The sequence below is a fragment of the Sphaeramia orbicularis genome, chromosome 19 (assembly GCF_902148855.1).
Source record: "Sphaeramia orbicularis chromosome 19, fSphaOr1.1, whole genome shotgun sequence".
Lineage (NCBI taxonomy): Eukaryota > Metazoa > Chordata > Actinopteri > Kurtiformes > Apogonidae > Sphaeramia > Sphaeramia orbicularis.
In genome coordinates, this window is record NC_043975.1 from 49,161,625 (window position 1) to 49,182,782 (window position 21,158).

Consider the following 21,158-nt stretch of genomic DNA (forward strand, 5'->3'; position numbering starts at 1 on the left):
AGTATCTTCCAGACTTTCTGGTAATAGTTTTGCTCATAGTCATTCTCTTCTTTCCATTATAAACAGTCTTTATGGACACTCCAACTATTTTTGAAATCTCCTTTGGTGTGACGAGTGCATTCAGCAAATCACACACTCTTTGATGTTTGCTTTCCTGATTACTCATATGGGCAAAAGTTTCTGAAAAGGTATGGGTAATAGTGTTATATTGATGTCATAATCATACCTATGTTTGGGTTCAAAACAATTGACGTAGTGCCTGCTGAGAAAAAAACAACTAAATGCTCATTGTAAATCTTGCTTCCCCACCCTGTATATATATATAATTTTTTTCTCCCTTGGCTTTTTTCCCATTCAATAGCCCAGTTGCAGCATCTCAATCACAACTGTTAATATAACAGAGAAGAGCATGGTAAGTGCAAACCTTGTACATCAGCGAACTGATACGAATGGAAAATACAAGAGACAGGCCTCAGTATTAGAAATGTTACTCTATCATCAAATTGAAACAGCCTGTGGTTCAATAACTTAATACAAATAAAGCAAAACCAGACAAATCACATTGACATACTAATGTTTGGTTAATGGAAGAAGTTACATTTTCCCTCTGAAACAATTTTTTTTATCATCAGGCTTGACGTCTGTTTGGTTCATGTGCAGTCAGTCCTCCAAAGACTGGTTCGACAGTTGGTTCCTTTCTTGCATTTTTGAGACCAAAGCTTCACAGGTGTATGTGGATCCAGACATGGTGAGCAGATATGTGGCCAATGTCTTCAGTGTGTCATAGTCTTGGGGACAAACCACCCAAAAGGCGCTCCTGTTTTCAGCACCATGGACAGCAGCCTTCATATCACCAATGGAATATCCTCGTCCACAGGCAAAGGCAAACTGACATGGATTTGGTTTGTGTGACAGTATGTTTGACAGGTGGTCATAGACCTCTGCATTCATCTACACAATACAGATGTTAGGGCCAGTGGTCTGTAGTCCTTCAGATCCTTCACAGTAGTTCTTCTGGGGGATTGGGATTATGGTGGATTCACACACTGTTCATCAACACTGAGGGTGTGGAGGGGGGACTAGGAGGTCAACAGGTCCACATGGTTGGTGTGCTGTGGTCATTGAACCAGATGAAGAAACTGTTTAGCTGCACTGCAAAGTGGACTCAAGGGGCTTCATAGTCTGAACAAATACAACATCCTGTTCACTGAGCCTGGGCTGAAGTTAAAGGAACAACATGATTACAGTCCTGGACAAAAGCCTTGTCCCATAAATACACAATACTGAAAATATCAAATAACTCGACTGCTGATTATGTAATAAAAATCAGATATGACTCAAAATAATTCCGAAGAACTAGACATACACTATATTGCCAAAAGTATTGGCTCACCCATCCAAATAATCAGAATCAGGTGTTCCAGTCCCTTCCATGTCCACAGGTGTATTAAATCCAGCCCCTAGGCATGCAGACTGCTTTTACAAACATTTGTGACAGAATGGGTCACTCTCAGGAGCTCAGTGAATTCCAGCGTGGAACTGTGATAGGATGCCACCTTTGCAACAAATCCAGTGGTGAACTTTCCTGGCTCCTAAATATTCCACAGTCAGCTGTCAGCTGTATTATAAGAAAGTGGAAGTGTTTGGGAACGACAGCAACTCAGCCACGCAGTGGTAGGCCACGGAAACTGACGGAGCGGGGTCAGCGGATGCTGAAGCGCAGAGTGCGAAGAGGTGGACAACTTTCTGCAGAGTCAATGGTACAGACCTCCAAACTTCATGTGTCCTTCAGATTAGCTCCAGAATAGTGTGCAGAGAGCTTCATGGAATGGGTTTCCGTGGCCGAGCAGCTGCATCCAAGCCGTACATCACCAAGTGCAATGCACAGCGGTGGATGCAGTGGTGTAAAGCACACCACCACTGGACTGTAGAGCAGTGGAGGCGTCTTCTCTGGAGTGACCAATCACACTTCTCCATCTGGCAATCTGACGGACGGGTCTGGGTTTGGCGGTCGCCAGGAGAACGATACTTGTGGGAGCGCATTGTGCCGAGTGTAAAGTTTGGTGGAGGGGGGATTATGGTGTGGGGTTGTTTTTCAGGAGCTGGGCTTGGCCCCTTAGTTCCAGTGAGAGGAACTGGGAATGCTTCAGCAGAACAAGATGTTTTGGACAATTCCATGTTCCCAACTTTGTGGGAACAGTTTGGAGCCGGCCCCTTCCTCTTCCAACATGACTGTGCACCAGTGCACAAAGCAAGGTCCATTTGGACATGGAGGACAGAGTCTGGTGTGGATGAACTGGACTGGCCTGCACACAGTCCTGACCTCAACCCCATAGAACACCTTTGGATGAATTAGAGCGCAGACTGAGAGCCAGGCCTTCTGTCCAACATCAGTGTGGGACCTCACAAATGCGCTTCTGGAAGAATGGTCCAAAATTCCCATGAACACACTCCTAAACCTTGTGGACAGCCTTCCCAGAAGAGCTGAAGCTGTTAGAGCTGCAAAGGGTGGAGCCACGTCAGACTGAACCCATAGACTAGGAATGAGATGGACCTGACATTCATATGGGAGTCAAAGCAGGTGAGGGAATACTTTTGGCAATATAGTGGTACTTACATGTCAGAAAACTGAAATTTCAAAAAATGTTTTAAATATTTACAGCTTATTAAAGATCCACAGTTCAAGTGCAACACCTCTTCTGACAACATGCCCAAAATCAGCCAAGAGGTCAAAGTATTGATCATCAAGAGCTTGAAGTGCAGGTGTCCAGATGAAGTAGCATTTTCATTGATTAATATTTGTGACAGAACTTTTGTCCTTCTCGAAAATGATTTGTTCATCATTATCAAACAATAAACATTTATGAAATCTTTGAAATTTCATTTTGGTTGAATATAAATAAAGGGCAGGTTCTTAGCACCATTATAAGTTAGTAATGACTCCAATTAATCAATTAGCAGTCAAGTGATTAGCTGTTACACATATGATGGGTGCATGTGACAAGACTTGTGTCCAAGACTGTAACCTTCAAGTGACCAAGTGGATTTATTTATGAACAGTCGTATAATTCTGTGTTAGAGGACAGTAAATGTCAAAGTATCAAGACTATGCAGATGTTTCAACAGTATTTTATCATGTGAACTATTGTGTGTATTAGTGCTTGTTCATACACTGTGTTCACTGAACTGAATCAGATCAGTTCCTCTGCAGCTGAAGGAGGTTTTTGTACGACGGTTTTTCACTGTGTGAACACATCCCGACTGTTGATAGTGTGACCACTCTGACAGTAATAAACTGCTGCATCTTCAGCCTGAACATCACTGATGGTCAGAGTGAAATGAGAGTTTGATCCACTGCCTGAAAAACGACTGGAAATCCCTGATTGTCGACTGGTCGCAAGATAAATGAGAAGTTTAGGAGTTTCTCCATCTCTCTGTTGGTACCAGTGTAACTCGTTAGAGCCATCAACATTCCTACTGGTGGTACATGTGATGGTGGCGGAGGCTCCCAGATCAGAGCTCACTGCTCCAGGCTGAGTCACTGTGACCTGGCCTCTGGACTCTGAGGATACAGAGACACAAACATAAAGCAGCGTCATGGTTTTGTCTTCTTCATCTCAGAGGGACGGATGTTCATAGAGGAGAGGAGTTGGATTGTCTGGACTTTACCTGTGAAGCAGCAGCAGAGGAGAGTCCAGATGAGGACGGAGACCAAAGTCATGCTTTTGATGAGGAGGATTTGTGTGTGTTGTGTTGTGATGAAGGACAGCTGTCAGTCATCCACAGTTCCAGTGTCAGGACTATAAACTCTCCCAGAGCACTGGAGCATGGTGCTGCTGATGCAAAGTCACTGTATGGAAATCAGGACTCACTCCAACAGGGACCTGGATTAACTGTAATCATTAATAACCTCAATGGATCAATCACTTTATTTGAGTATTGATTGGGAATATGTGGGAGTTGATTTTACATCATAATCAGTTCAACGCTGTACAGGTTCAGAAAGATTCATTTAAAAATTAATATTTAAAAAACTAAATATTCCGATGAGGCAATTCTTTTGTTGCAATTCCACATGGTGGGTAAATATGTTTGAAATGTTTGTAGTTTGTTAATATTTCAGGTATTTGAAGGTTCAGTGTCTGCTCACAGACTGATGTTCATTCTTTATCAGATTCAATCAACATGTGAAGTTTAATGTTTCTCAGAGTATTTTCATTCAGTGAACAAATGTTCTCTATCAGTAACACAACCTGTTCCACAAACTGAGTATGAGGAGTGAAAATCCTCTGATGTTAATACTGATTTCATCTACATGTTGCATTAATGGGTCTGATTTACAAACTTCTACAACTGTTTGATTATTAAACTGTTTTGCAGCAATTAATATTTATATTCATCAAACATCAGTATTTTATGTTAATGATGTAACGTTGAGTTTGAGTGACTATTTTCATCTTTCTGTCTTTGGTCCTGAAACCTGTCTGTTGTCACGGTTCAGCAGTGATGCCTGACCGTTGTCATGGTTAATGAAATTCGAGGAGAAAATGAAACTCAGTAGTACATAGTAATGTAAGGTCTTTAATATTATTAGTAAACAGACATATGGGAATTCTGCTTCATGAACCTCAAAACTGGACAAACTTTGGTGTTTTAAGATACAAAAGTATAATAATAGCAGCAGTGTGATTTGATAATCCTGTTGTAACATTAAAATCCAATCTATCTGGTACAAACTGCTTTGAAAATTATCACCACAAAAACAGAAAACCTTCAGGCTGAACAATGAACACATGTAGAAAAGAGGAATTTTATTTGATCCAACCCACAGTCTGTATTTACAGTATATATTATATAAAATTAATAATATCCACATCTATCAGAAGAACAAAGAAATGAACTGTTCAGTGCGATGAAGTTTTATAACTTTTTTGTAGAGTTTCTGTATCTTCAGTTAAGATGCATTAATTATCATGATAGAGTTGAAGTGTTAGAGGCACCAAATTCAGTCAGTAAATGATAAACTCCATCTAAAGTCTTTAATTTATGAGTTTCATTACAGATTAATTGAAAGTATATTGTTTTTTTGTAAGAAATAATTAAACATCATCAGCATAAAGCTAATTATTTTACTCTAAAAACTAAGCTGACACCTGTCACAAAAAATGAAAACATTTAGTTTAGTGTTAGTAAATCTTTATTACTAAAAAGAAGCAGCATTTTCAAAGATATTTAGGATCAAATGTACATGTAGTTCACTGACTCTTGAGATTTTGGACAAAACAGGATTTTTTTTTTTTTTGTAGAAAAAAAGTTGTAATTTTTTAAAAAAATCTTAAGTCTTAAAGTCATAGAACCATTTCTTGGCCACCAAGTTTTATAGTGATGCAACCTCCCCATTTTGTAATTTTTTCATAAAACAGGTGTTTTTCCTGTCATTACTTTGTTTTTGTCAACACCGTCAGACACAACAAAAAGCTAATTATTCTTTTTTATTTAGTCAAGTATGGATTTTCAACTTTTAAATAATTGTGTCTGACACCATATGTACAGATATATGCTGCTAAATGTTGAATATTTATGGATCTATACTTTTATTTACTTTTACTTTTATTATGTCATTATTTAACCATATTATACTATATGTGAACTTTGGACACACTTTTATTCCGTATAAAGTTCATACAAGCTGTTAGAAACCATCTTAGGGTGTCAAGGCCTTCCACAGAGACAGTGGCGCCAGCTGAGACATGGACTTATCTACCATTTACGTAAACACATACATGTAACAACTCAGAAAAATCCTTGAAAAAGACCGTTCACTAGATGCAACTGGTATTGGGACATCGAGACGCTGTCAGTATGCCTGTTTACCTTTTATGAGCCAAAGTAAATCCCTCTTCTTTGAGACGATCCACTGGTTTCACCTTGTTTTTGCGAAACAAAACGACAACAGTTTGATGGAGAATGCAGGTATTTCATTGAAGGGGGGAAGAAGAAAAGAACAGCTTTTTCAGTTTTTTATCTCATGTCGCTCTCTATCTGACATCTGGCTGACGGTGCATTTTTGTGCCCAGTAACAGGTCAGAGAGGGAAAAACATGAGAGGAAGAAACGAACAACCCAGAAAAAACATCTCCTGAGGAAGAACCTGAAGAAACCTGAAGAATTCTGCGTTTGACAAGCCCCCACGGTGTCTCTAAGTGAGTATATGTGTAAGAGTGTAGGTGAGGAAGCAGGATCCAGTTTAAATTGAATTCTGCATATTGACTTTTCTAAATTTTGAGGCTTGCCAAAACTTATGTGCATATTTGCATACAGAGTGTGGAGTGGAAGTATTTGTTGTTACATTGTTCATATGTTGTTTGTTTTTATTTTTTTAAAAGAACTAAGGTACGGGCTGACAGCCGACAGAGCTGTTTGTGTTTATTTATTTATTTATTTTTTAAAGGAACTAAGGTACGGGCTGACAGCCGACAGAGCTGTTTGTGTTTATTTATTTATTTATTTTTTAAAGGAACTAAGGTACGGGCCAACAGCCGACAGAGCTGTTTGTGTTTGTTTATTTATTTATTTATTTTTTAAAGGAACTAAGGTACGGGCCAACAGCCGACAGAGCTGTTTGTGTTTGTTTTTTATTTAAAAAGAACTAAGGTTTGGGATGATAGCTGAGAGACTCTGTTTGAAAGTATTCTTAAAGTATTCTTGAGGCAACTAAGGGTAATGCAAAGAGTAGAGACCAACAGACGTAACATATTACTGTGCCTCCATTTGAAAGTATTCTTGAAGTATTGAGTTCATTCTGGTTGGAAAGTTCCATTTTGAGACTAGATAAGTACAGAGGGCTAATAGAACTGGCAGTGCGGATTTAAAAGAAAAGGAGAAACCTTATTCAAGTTTATTGACTCTATTCCATTCTTTACACAATCTTCTATAAACATATCTGGTTAAATTAGAACAGAGACAGGGCCATCAGACAGCCTAATTTGCATAAGGCAGGCTTTGGCTTCATCTAGTGAAACTTTTTGGAATGACACACTGACTGAAGTCCCACTCTATTTCCCTTAGTTTTATTCTTTAGGTTTTGGCCCATAAATAATTAGAAGTATAATAATCACTTTACATTGCCGGATTTAATTCCATTATTCCTATTAGTTATTTCTGATTAATCTCTATCAGATTACCTTGTCCATGTTTTGCATTTAGAAGTAATCAGTCGTCTCCCATTGATTCAGTTAATCCTATTAATTGATCTGTTGCTGTCTATGCACTTATAATTGATTATAGATTTGATTAGTTTTGGTTTTATTTGTTTGAGTTCACTGATTGATCAGTTGTCTTTATACCACCTTATTTCTCCAAGCATTAATCTTGATTTAGTTAATCCTACTAATTGATCTGTTGTTGTCTATGCATTTATAATCAATGTATAGATTTGTTGTCACTTTGGCATTCTTGGATCTTCAGTTATTGATCTGTGTTGATTTATGCAGATAGATTTCTTTAGTATTGATTATCGTGGTTCAGGTATTTCTGAAATTCTTTAGTATTGATTATTGGTTGTTTGTGTATTTCCAATTTTTAATATTTAGAAATTCTTACTCGTTTCTCTTTGATTTAGTTTAGTGTTACTTATTGTTTGTTGCTGATTGTTAAAATTCTCTAGTATTTAGAAATAATTACTTACTCGCTGATTGTTGTTTACGTTACCCAGATTTTATTGCTGTTTTGACTTTCTGAGCCTACGTGTGGTTTATGCTCATTTTATTCACCTTGATTTTTCGTTCCAACTGGTCATGTGCATTCTGATCCATGTAATATTTGGAGTTATCTAATCTTTACCTTAATTTTGTTTGATTACTCACTTCGATTTTATTGCTGTTTTTCTGTTGTCTTGCAGCATTTTAGACCTACTAGTGCAGGGGTCGGCAACCTTAAATACTCAAAGAGCCATTTCGACCTGGTTTCCACGGAAAAGACAACACTGGGAGCCACAAACACTTTCTGACATCTGAAATGAAGATGTTAGCCTATATATACCGTAAATTCCGGACTATAAGCCGCTACTTTTTTCTCACACTTTAAACACTGCGGCTTATACTCCGACGCGGCTTATACAACGATTTTACCGGTACCAAGGTGGTGCTGCGACGCACCTCGGCGGTGCCCTTCAGTGCCAACGCTAGGTGCCGTTGCACCGCCGTACCATGGCTCGGTGCCCGGTGACAGAAGTGCATTTGTGAGGTCCCACACTGATGTTGGACAGAAGGCCTGGCTCTCAGTCTGCGCTCTAATTCATCCAAAGGTGTTCTATGGGGTTGAGGTCAGGACTGTGTGCAGGCCAGTCCAGTTCATCCACACCAGACTCTGTCCTCCATGTCCAAATGGACCTTGCTTTGTGCACTGGTGCACAGTCATGTTGGAAGAGGAAGGGGCCGGCTCCAAACTGTTCCCACAAAGTTGGGAGCATGGAATTGTCCAAAACATCTTGTTCTGCTGAAGCATTCCCAGTTCCTTTCACTGGAACTAAGGGGCCCAGCCCAGCTCCTGAAAAACAACCCCACACCATAACCCCCCCTCCACCAAACTTTACACTCGGCACAATGCGCTCCCACAAGTATCGTTCTCCTGGCGACCGCCAAACCCAGACCCGTCCATCAGATTGCCAGATGGAGAAGCGCGATTGGTCCCTCCAGAGAAGGCTCTTCCACTGCTCTAGAGTCCAGTGGCGGCGTGCTTTACACCACTGCATCCACCGCTTTGCATTGCACTTGCTGATGTATGGCTTGGATGCAGCTGCTCGGCCACGGAAACCCATTCCATGAAGCTCTGTGCGCACTGTTCTGGAGCTAATCTGAAGGCCACATGAAGTTTGGAGGTCTGTACCACTGACTCTGCAGAAAGTCGTCCACCTCTTCGCACTCTGCGCCTCAGCATCCGCTGACCCCGCTCCGTCAGTTTCCGTGGCCTACCACTTCATGGCTGAGTTGCCGTCGTTCCCAAACACTTCCACTTTCTTATAATCCAGCTGACAGCTGACTGTGGAATATTTAGGAGCCAGGAAATTTCACCACTGGATTTGTTGCACAGGTGGCATCCTATCACAGTTCCATGCTGGAATTCACTGAGCTCCTGAGAGTGACCCATTCTGTCACAAATGTTTGTAAAAGCAGTCTGCATGCCTAGGGCTGGATTTAATACACCTGTGGACATGGAAGGGACTGGAACAGCTGAGTCTGATTATTGGGATGGGGGAGACAATACTTTTGGCAATATAGTGTAGATGAGATACACACAGAGTGAACAGGTTTGGTTTGGATGTTGGTCAGATTCAGTGCCGTCTGTTCGTCTTTGAGACAGGGGAAGCTCGTTGTCAGCGTACATAAAAAAAAAAGTCAAGTTATTTAAACACAAACAATAGTTTGATTGATTTAACTATTGACAAAACCATATGAAACTGAACAAGAAATGATTCAATTCTGGAACTGAAACAAGAAAATGTGTAACTTCAGTTCAGTGTACCCAGTTATTCCAGTGGTTGTGTTTTCTTTCAGGTCAGTAAATGAACAGTTCATTTGGTTTCTCTGATTTCACAGCAGAATGTGTGACGATATTAAACTGAACTGTGTCAGTGAAGGAGCAGATCTGAGAACAGCTGTCAATCAAACCGCATTCAGCCTTCGGACCCGTCCTCCGATCGGCACGCGGAAGCTCAGCGTCCGGCCCGGCCGAGCTCCGCCCACGGCTCCGAGCGTCCGGGGGCGGGACGATAGGTGTCATGTGTCCAGTGCTGGTCCAGTTTGTAGTGGTTTTTAAAGCAGTTCCACTCAGTCCCATTGAAGTGCATGGACGCTGAGCGTCTACGGACAAATGCACTGAGCAGAGATGGAATGAGAAAACAGACACAGGAATGGAGGAGAAGTGAACAACATCCAGTCCACTGATCTGGGATCAAACTGATTCTGAACCAACTGGTCTGAGAGATGAACGTGTTCCAACACATTTGGAGTCAATGAAATGAAAACAACTGAACAGATTTGAGCATTTAATGGGAGTCATTTTAGGAGAAGATGAGCTCCACCTGTGATAGATAGATAGATAGATAGATAGATAGATAGATAGATAGATAGATAGATAGATAGATAGATAGATAGATAGATAGATAGATAGATAGATAGATAGATAGATAGATAGATAGATAGATTATTAATAGTTTGGATCATCTCTTCCAAATGAACACAGATCATAACAAATAGTTTATAATTAAGCTTTTCTTTTTTTTTTTCAGGTAAATTTCATCTTCATTTTCACAAATTCTTGAAAAATATTCCTGACGATAAACTTTGAGTTTGAATCCAAACTGTTTATGAATCCACTTTCATTAGATGCTCCTAGTGTTACCTGTCCTGTTTGAACTATTATGGTTCATCAATAAAGTGGATTAAAAAAAAAAAAAGATGAAATAATATCAATAACTGTTTTCTATTAAATCTATAAAAATACTTGGTTTGGACTGAAAAATGCCAAATGTTTGAGATCATAGTGAGAAAATCTTGGGAAAAGTTTCCTCCAAACTAGAGGAAAACAGTGGTTTTTCTTCAGATGAGTTGCAGGTTGAGTCCATTTGGTGGATCCAAACACACTGTATGTTCTGGAGATGAAGGAGTGAAAGGTTAAGAGAACTGAATGGACAGAGGAAAGTGGGGAACATGTGTTCCATCAAATGAAAGGAATGTTTCTAGAGTGCAGAAAATCCACAAGTCCCATCAGCTGATTGAAGAAGTGGAACAGAAACAGACTGAAGGTCTGACACTTGAAAGCACAACAGCCTTTATTAGGATGAGTCCTGTTTGGAACTGACTGACAAACAAGCAATGAGTCCATTTAGGTGGAAGTGGGTTTGGGTTCCACTGGGTTCTCATTCCAAACAGGTTGGATGGGAACATTTGACAGCTTTACTGTGGGAGTGACGCTGTTTGGATTTCCATGTGTGGGAAAGAGAGGAAGAGGAAAAAAACAGATGACAAACTACTGGGACTCATTTCACAGAAAAGAAGAGGAAAGAAGAGGAGAGGAAGAAATGAAGAAAAGGGAAAAAAGAAAAGGAAAGAAAAGGAAAGAAAGAAAGGGTAAGAAAAGGAAAAAAGGAAAGAAAAGGGAGGAAAGGAGAGGAGAGGAAAGAAAAGAAACGGAAAGAAAAGGAAAGAAAATGAAAGTAAAGAAAGGGTAAGAAAAGGAAAGAACAGAAAAAAGAAACGGAATGGAAAGAAAAAGAAAGAAAAGAACAGAAAAGGAAATGACAGGAAAGAAAAGGAAATGGAAGAAAAGAACAGAAAAAAGGAAAGGAAAGAAAAGGAAAAAAAGGGTAAGAAAAGGAAAAGAATGAATAGGAAAGAAAAGAACAGGAAAAAGAAAAGGTAAGAAAAGAGAAGGAGAGGAAAGAAAAGGAAATGGAAGAAAAGAACAAAAAAGAAAGGAATGAAAAGAAAAAGAAAGAAAATGAAAAAAGGTAAAAGAAAAGGAGGAAAGAAAAGTACAACCTGTTTCCTGTGTATGTTTGTCTGAAATTACTTAAAAAACACAACTGTCAAAATAAAAGCATCACACCGAATAAAAACACAACTGTCAAAATAAAAGCATCACACAGAATAAAAACACAACTGCAAAATAAAAGCATCATACAGAATAAAATCACAGCTGTCAAAATAAAAGCATCATAATGAATAAAAACACAACTGCCAAAATAAAAGCATCATACAGAATAAAATCACAACTGTCAAAATAAAAGCATCCTAATGAATAAAAACACAAATGCCAAAATAAAAGCATCATACAGAATAAAATCACAAATGTCAAAATAAAAGCATCATAATGAATAAAAACACAACTTTCAAAATAAAAGCATCATGCAGAATATAAATCTTTCAAAATAAAGGCTTCATGGACAATAAAAATACAACTGTCAAAAATAAAAGCATCATAATGAATAAAAACAACTGTCGAAATAAAAGCATCATGCAGAATAAAAAAAACAACTTTCAAAATAAAAGCATCATACAGAATAAAAACAAGTGTCAAAATAAAAGCATCATGCAGAATAGAAAACATTTTTTAAAATGAAAGCATCATAATGAATAAAACACAACTGTCAAAATAAAAGCATCATAATGAATAAAAACAACTTTCAAAATAAAAGCATCATGCAGAATAAAAACAGCTTTCAAAATAAAAGCATAATACAGAATAAAAACACAACTGTCAAAATAAAAGCATCAAACAGAATAAACACAACTGTTACTGGTAGAACCATAAACTGCAGTAAAATCACAGACGGTTAGTATTAACGTTTAAATTCTAATTCTCATGATAACCGTGCTTGATTACCGCACTTTTAGGGGAAAAAACCCGATGGAAAGATCTGCTTTTATGTCAAATATTTGAGTAGAGTTTTAACTTATTACAATTTTAATTTTCTATACCTAATATTTGAACCAATATTCACTTTTAAAGTCTTTGAAAAGGTTTGTTAAACATCTGTGTGTTATTTATGCAATAAATTATATATTTTTAAAATTGGATTTTATCTTTTTGTGTGTTTTTTGTCCTTTTATGTTTTTATAGTAGGTTAAAGTGAAAAAATAATAGACAGATGATCTAGATGAAGTTGTGCTGAAAAACAGATCCCAAACATGGGTATAGTAAACATTTGTTTCTATAGTATATAAAGGCCAAATCAAAAGGACTGAAAAACAGACAAAATAGACTCAGACCACTAAGGGTTAATATTGGAATGTTTCTGACACAGAAGGGACATTGGGACTATTATTTTATTTTATTTATTTATTTATTTAATTTGTTTTGTTTTTTCAAAATCCAACTTGGTTAAATTCGTTCAGTGTGTGTATTCGTACTTTTTGAACATTTTGAGCACAATTTCAACAATACTGCGATAATAATGAGAACTGTGATAATTTTAGTCCCAATAACTGTGATCTGAAATGTTCATCTGGTTCCATCCCTAAAAAATATTAAAGGGAATTGAATCACTGACACATGTTGTAAATGTGTCCATCCAAAACTCACATATCTGTCTGCAGCTCACATTCAATCTTCTTCACATTAAAACAAAACGACAGTGGGGCAGCGACAAAACCAAATCATACAAGAAGTCCAAAAAAAATACCTCAGATATGAACAGAGACAAAAGGGAACCTGAAGAACCCCAACCCTAACCCAGGACTGAACAGGTCTGAGTCCAAGTCCAAGAAGAACCAGGAACCGCTGAAACACAAACACACTGAACATTCAGACCGGACCAGGACTCCAGGACCAGAACTGGGACTGGGACACAAACAACACACACAACTATTCTGCAGGATGGACGAGGACATGGACGTAGACTGTGTCTGTAGACTGTGTTCGTAGACTGTGGTCGTAGACTGTGTTTGTAGACTGTGTTCATAGACTTTGTTCATAGACTTTGTTCGTAGACTGTGTTCGTAGACTGTGTCGGTGTCACTCATGGTGTGTTGCGTGCCTTCAGTCGACTCCGCCCCCCACTGGCCTGGAACAAACATGTGATCATCATGTGCTGCTGTCACTCATGTTCAGTCCATTCGATCAATGAATCCAATCAGCTGATCAGTGAAATCCTGCTGACATGGGACGGATCTGAAAGTTATCTGACTGAGAACAGAAGAACCACAGAGAACGGAAGAACCACAGAGAACGGTAAACTATTGGCCGTACGTTATTGGTCTGGTAAAAAAAAAATCGCTTTCTCTCTCCTTCTCTCTCTCTCTCTGCCCCCCCCCCTCTGTGATGTGATCCCAGTTCTCTCTAATAAATCAAACTTAAATACAGTTTTATTCATATAGTTTTCGTTATTACCTCAGTTATTACATTTGCAAAGAATTTTTTTACCAGGACAATAAGATAAGTTATTCCGTTATGGGTTCAGGTCCGTTCTTATGCTATCAGCCGTTCTTCCGTTCTCAGTGGTTCTTCTGTGGTGGTCTGGTCCACACCATGAGTCTGGTAAACCTGCACAAACATGTGTCAGATGTTGGAGGTAAAACCAGTTTGGCAGAAGCGTCCCATGTCAGTGTTGAAGTGTGTTAGTGTTGAATAAAGCTGTGAACTGACCCGACAGTAGAAGAAGAGGCAGATGGTCCCTGTGATCAGGAGGAAGGGGACCACAACCACCCTGATGATCAGATTTGTCACCAAGTCTGAAACACAACAACAACAACAACAACAACAACAACAAGCATCAGGTCTGGGCTCCAAATGGAAAGCTGGAAAATTAAGCAGAGAATGGATTTAAGTCCAGATGAATATTAGTGTCACATCGACTGCAAACACTGTCTGCACATGACAACATATGGACTGGAAAGGTTCTACCAGTGGAACATTTCCACATCTGTTTCTAAATGGACTGGACAGGTTCTACCAGTGGAACATTTACACATCTGTTTCTAAATGGACTGGACAGGTTCTACCAGTGGAACATTTCCACATCTGTTGGATAAATAAACCAACACTGTGGTCATTAGTTGAACAGTTCATCTGATTCAAATCTAGAACATTGAACACATTTAATCTGAGGAGGATCATTTCTAACCCATGCACCACAAACCCCGCCCCCTCGCACCTATTGGCTCTTATTCTCCACCCTGGTGTGGTGATAATGTTCTTGCAGTTGAATAAATAAATGCACAGTATGTTTTCAGGACTTTGCTCTGTTTTCAGATTATTTCCTTGATATTATTTCATGGTCACAGACTCGAGGGTCAACATTTTAACCCACAGCACCTTTAATCACTTCCTCAACGGCAAAGTTCATTTGTTTTTTCAGAATAAGTTTATTAGAAATGACATGTTTTTGATGGATTTTTTTTTTTTTTTTTTTAATTCGCCTGATTTCCCGATCCTTTATAACAGCAGAGTACCACAAATGGCAGGAAAATGGAGGCAAAAAAATGAAAAGAATTCAGCCAAAATGTGAAAAAATCCATAGGTCTGTCTGAGCTTTATGTCAGAGTGATGGAGAACAACTACCTCTGTATTTGTGCAGAGTTTGAAGTAAACTGAAACAAAACTGATGTTTTTATTGACATTTTAAACTCCGCCCACTATAAGGAAATGGAAAAAAAAAGATATTAAAAAAATCATCAAAAATTTGAACTTTGACCTACTTTTCCCCAAATGTCCTCACATCTATTCTGGATCAGTGCTAATCTATAAACCACATTAGGTCTGAATTCAGCCAATAGTTTTACTGCGAAACTGTAAACAAACAAACGGAACCAAAACCAACAGCCCTCGCCTCCCCTTTGGGGGCGGGGTCCTAATTGTAGACCAGTGTATTCAGTCTGAAGTAAACCTGCACCAATGGGACAGATTTACATCATGAGGATGTTTGTGCTGAGCTCAGTGGGATTCTGAGTCTGACTGAGACTGAAGGGAAATGTGTCCATATGTGACCTGGATCTGATCTGGTACACACAGTCTGAACAGCACTGATCTGAGCCACACCACTGTCATATGTGGTCCTACATCTGAGCCACACCACTGTCATATGTGGTCCTACATCTGAGCCACACCACTGTCATATGTGGTCCTACATCTGAGCCAGACCACTTTCATATGTGGTCCTACATCTGAGCCAGACCACTGTCATATGTGGTCCTAAATCTGAGTCAGACCACTTTCATATGTGGTCCTACATCTGAGCCAGACCACTGTCATATGTGGTCCTAAATCTGAGTCAGACCGCTGTCATATGTGGTCCTAAATCTGAGCCAGACCGCTGTCATATGTGGTCCTAAATCTGAGCCAGACCGCTGTCATATGTGGTCCTACATCTGAGCCAGACCACTGTCGTATGTGGTCCTACATCTGACCCAGACCACTGTCGTATGTGGTCCTACATCTGAGCCAGACCACTGTCATATGTGGTCTTAAATCTGACCCAGACCACTGTCATATGTGGTCCTACATCTGAGCCAGACCACTGTCATATGTGGTCCTAAATCTGACCCAGACCACTGTCATATGTGGTCCTAAATCTGAGCAAGACCACTATCATATGTGGTCTTAAATCTGACCCAGGCCACTGTCATATGTGGTCCTAAATCTGACCCAGACCACTGTCATATGTGGTCCTAAATCTGACCCAGACCACTGTCATATGTGGTCCTAAATCTGAGCAAGACCACTATCATATGTGGTCCTAAATCTGACCCAGACCACTGTCATATGTGGTCCTAAATCTGAGCAAGACCACTATCATATGTGGTCTTAAATCTGACCCAGGCCACTGTCATATGTGGTCCTAAATCTGACCCAGACCACTGTCATATGTGGTCCTAAATCTGACCCAGACCACTTTCATATGTGGTCCTAAATCTGATCCAGACCACTTTCATATGTGGTCCTAAATCGGACTTAGATCTGATATTTTCCAACGTGACTTCAGTCTGAACGTCCAGGTCGCATTTATCCGACCTTTCTGTCAGTGAAATGCGACAAACGTCTCAGTTGTTGGTCAGAGCGGAGGAAAACCATATTTCCTTCTGTAAACACAGTGTGTGTCTGCGTGGTCTGGTATTCCGTCAGGACCTCTTTAGTCCATGTGGGTCACTTCAGGACCTCTATAGTGCATGTGGGTCACTTCAGAACCTCTTTAGTGCATGTGGGCCACTTCAGGACCTCTTTAGTGCATGTGGGTCACTTCAGGACCTCTTTAGTGCATGTGGGTCACTTCAGGACCTCTTTAGTCCATGTGGGTCACTTCAGGGTCACATTCAGTTCAGACTCCAAACTGATAGAAGTCACATTTAATGTGAATCTGAACCAACACAAACAAATCAGATTTGACCCAAATGCATTGTGGGTGTTTTTTGTGTGTTTGTCCTGACGTTACCTCCCACAGTCAGATAGAGGGCGGGGCTCTGAGACGACGTGAAGCTGCGGTTATAAACGTCCACGTGATAAACACATGTGTAGTTCCCTCGGTGGGCGTAGCCCATGGAGGACAACAGGAAGTGGGCGGAGTGATTGACGGCCGGCAGGGTGAGGTTCAGGGGCTTCTCGGTGTCGGAGATCAGCCGGAAGGAGCCTCCTGGGTACTGCGGTCGGACGGAGCAGGTGACGGTGAAGTCGGAGAACACCAGGACCCGGAACCCCTGCTGGTAGACCTCAAAGACCCCGTCAGACAGGGAGATGTTGGGCTGAGGCAGCAGATCTGTCCACACACACAGACATGATTGGACCAAGCAGCACACATGAGCACAAACAAGCAGTCAGAGAATCCATCCTCCTCAGAGACACAGATGGATCTGATCCACAGGAGTTTGGGATGGGATGAACACTGACCAATGAAAACATGAGGAATGGGTCATTTAGAGCACAGCTGACCTTCAAAGGCATTATGGGTAAAAAAGGAAACACATGTGGTGCTTTTACAGTCTCACATGTCAACATTTGGTCCTTTTGTCCTAAATGAGACTAATGGGAAATCTGTTTGTGTTTTCAGCCTCATCTGGTCCAAATGAAGACGTTCATTTGGGATCTGGACGTTCCAAAGGTCAAAGGTCAATATTTGACACATTTGAGCGAAAAAACAATGAACTGAGACAAAATAATCAACTGATGAAATGAACAGATTCATTAGATGGAACTTTAAACGTCAGAGTCAGAACCATCTGGTCACTGAGAATTCAGTTCAGACACAGTTTGTGTCCTTTTGTACCTGAACACACCACGGCCACAGCAGAGGAGTGATTAGAGGGACTAGATAGTCCAACACAGTCCCTCAGTCCAGATGTCAGCTTTACACATGGAACTGAGACCCTCCACACAGGTCTGTCTGAAGAATCATCTGTTCTGTTGACTGAAACAGCTGATCCACAGTCCAGATACTGACACACAGCAGATCCAGACTCCAGGTCCCAGCGTTTATAGTAGTCTTCTACTGGTCTCCAGTGTCCCTGGTGTTGGATCTCCACAGTACCAGCACAGCGGCTCGGCTGTCCCACCAACCTGACCCCACCTGGATCTGAGCAGAGACACAAAGACATGAGTCACACAAACACACTGTCAGATGAAAGCCACGCCCCCTTGGTACCTGTAAAAGTCTGTCATATGAAAGCCACGCCCCCTTGGCACCTGTAAAAGTCTGTCAGATGAAAGCCACGCCTCCTTGGTACCTGTACAGGTGAATCCAGCAGCTGTTCCAGGTGAGCAGGTCTTCCCAGCTGAGCTGGACCTCCTACAGTCCAGGACCACAGACTCATTTCCTTCACACTGGAGCTCACTGGTCCAGACTGGAGCCTCCCCCTCTCCATAGAGCCCCCCCTGGAGGAGCCCAGGAGCCCCACAGCCCAGCTCCCTACAGACCACCTGGGTGTCGTTCAGGTCCAAATCCTCTTCGCACACCGAGGACCAGGACCGGTTGGAGTGGACCTCCAGTCTGCCTGAACACAGACTGGAACCATGGACCAGTCTGACAGAGTCTGTGGACCCACAACAACACACACACATGTTTAAAGACACAAAAGCCCCTGGACAGACGGCAGTGTGAGGGTGGACAACTGAACCCTTTCAACCCTCAGCCCAAAATGGACCGCCTGCACTTTTTTATGATCTAGGACTAGAAAAAGGACAGAAAATATGTGTGACTTTGTCCTTTTGTCCATATTTCCAGAACACTTAGAACGTTCACAATCTAGTCATTTCCAATTGACTGCATGTTCTAATTCTGCTAAAAGGCTTCTTCTGCAGCAGGGGCGCACATAGGATTTAAGAACTGGGGGGACCAAGCTGTAAATATGTGTGTTTGTGTGTGTGTGTATATACACACACACACATAGACATATATATATATATATATATATATATATGTCTATGTGTGTGTGTGTGTGTGTGTGTGTGTGTTAAAAACTCCACTTCCTGGTTGGGAAGGGGCAGGACCTCGCCTCACCTATCAGGCCACACCCAACCATTTAAGAGGAAGGCTCAGGCCCCGCCCATCCTCTTTTCCCTTTGTTTGATGGGAGCATGTGGTCTGAAGAACAGACAAAGACTTAAATGCACAGACTGGATGGATGCATACATGAGTGAGTCATTTTGTGGTATTGTTAACTGAATATCTTTGGAATTGTTTAGTAATACAGTTACTGTTTCCCTTTGTTTAAGATTTAAAAATCATGTCATCCATGTCATTTCATCCACGTCATCCTATCCATGTCATCAGCTGAACTATTCCACCTGTAAATAATCAGCCTGAAGAGAAAATAAAGCATTAAAAAAGAATCCCTGACCAGTTATCATATCTGACCGTATGCCAATGCACAAGTTTGAATTATTCCAACACAAATCAGCCCTTCAACATCAACCTTCAGAGTTTATATATACATATATATATATATATATATATATATATATATATATATATATGTATATGTATATATATATATATATATATATATATATATATATATACATATATATATACATATACATATATATATATATATATATATATATATATATATATATATATATACACACATATATGTGTATATATATATGTGTATATATATATATATATATATATATATATATATATATATATATATATATATATATATATATATATGTATATATTAGGCCTGTAACAGTACACAACATTTTTGATTCGGTACATTTTCGGTTTTCAAAGCCACAGTTCGTTTTTTTTTCCGGTTCGGTACGGGAAGAAAGAAAACCCCTCAAAATGTCTTTAACGCATTTATGAATTTTTTTAACATTTTTGGAGAAAACAGAATATAGAAAAACAGGAATAATATAATTCTGCTGCTATAAATCAAATTCGAAAATAAAATATTACTAAATGTATTTTAAACATTAGTATTACACTTTTCCCTGAAAGGGAGTTTTGAACAAACAACAAAAATCTAAACCCAGTTCTGTCAGTTCACATTCTGCTTTAAAATAACAAAAAAACAAAAAAAAAACAAAAAAAAAAAATCCAAATGACGTGCAACATTAACAAGAGAGCAAACTGGTATTCTGTTGAAACAAACTGAAGAGAAACACTGACAAATAAATTAACCTAATTATTTATTTTAGAACAGATAAACTGTTTAGGACACTGTGTGTACTTGTGAGTGTGTGTGTGTGTGTGTGTGTAGGGTGCAATTTGTCGAAAACACAGGGGGGGGGATTTCACGTTATACATGGGGGTTCGGTCCATAACTAACGGAATAACTAACGCTGGTGTGAAACTAAAGTGAAACTTTACAACTTCCAACTCCAGGTTCTATTCCTCTGTTATACAGCCTGTGTGTGTGTGTGTGTGTGTGTGTGTGTGTGTGTGTGTGTGTGTGAGAGAGAGAGAGAGAGAGAGAGAGAGGGAGAGAGAGACAGAGCTAGTGTCAGTGTTTTAGAACTACCGTAGTTCCTCGGGGCCAAACAGCGTCCGTCTTATCTCCGTGTCTTTCCTGGTTGTTGTCTTTCACCTGAACCTGAACTGATCCAAACTGGACTGGACTGATGCTGGAGGGTCTGCAGTCTGTTCCCTTCAGGTTCACATCAGATTTGTTGTTTTTTTAACCTTAAATCAGCTGTTATTTCATATTTCCAGTCATTGTGCACTAGTTCCATATGTCCGTGTGGAACTTGCACGGATTTAAAGTTCTGCATCGAACGACGCCTTTTGTTCCTTTTTCTTTTTCTCAACATACTGTGATGTTTGGGTTCAGCTGTGGGAAAGTGGGATAAGTGGAATACAGATTTGTCATATTGAGGCTTAATTCAGATTTCTTGCAGATTCTGATTGCCTGTGTGGCCTATAACACTTAGAACGTTCACAATCTAGTCATTGGGACGTGACAGTGCACAGCATGGTTCAGAAAAAAGGAGGAATGAAAATGCCTCTGTCAACCATCTGTGGAACAATGCCCTGTGAGCGCTGTGGCTGAGGGCAAAAATGACAGAAGTCTAGCCTACATGGAATGAAATGGGAAATGAAATTCACACTTTTAATGAAATAGCAGGAATTCCCTCTGTAAGTATGCACAGGTGTACTTTTTTTTTCAAATAATAAACATAACTGATAAAAGCCAAACAAACGTAGCGCCTTGAAACAGACTC

At 40.0% G+C, this 21,158-nt stretch overlaps 2 long non-coding RNA genes across 2 annotated transcripts; both read right to left on the bottom strand.

The window, feature by feature from the left end:
* Positions 1-12,951: 12,951 nt before the first annotated feature.
* Positions 12,952-16,985, bottom strand: LOC115439600 (uncharacterized). Its single transcript, XR_003938267.1, has 3 exons — positions 16,927-16,985; positions 14,145-14,230; positions 12,952-13,563 (listed from the first exon to the last, which is right to left on the bottom strand). It is a non-coding gene; the product is annotated as an uncharacterized LOC115439600 (long non-coding RNA).
* A 27-nt stretch (positions 16,986-17,012) lies between these two features.
* LOC115439304 (uncharacterized) lies at positions 17,013-18,256 on the bottom strand. Its single transcript, XR_003938245.1, has 3 exons — positions 18,212-18,256; positions 17,755-18,060; positions 17,013-17,247 (listed from the first exon to the last, which is right to left on the bottom strand). It is a non-coding gene; the product is annotated as an uncharacterized LOC115439304 (long non-coding RNA).
* Positions 18,257-21,158: the final 2,902 nt, after the last annotated feature.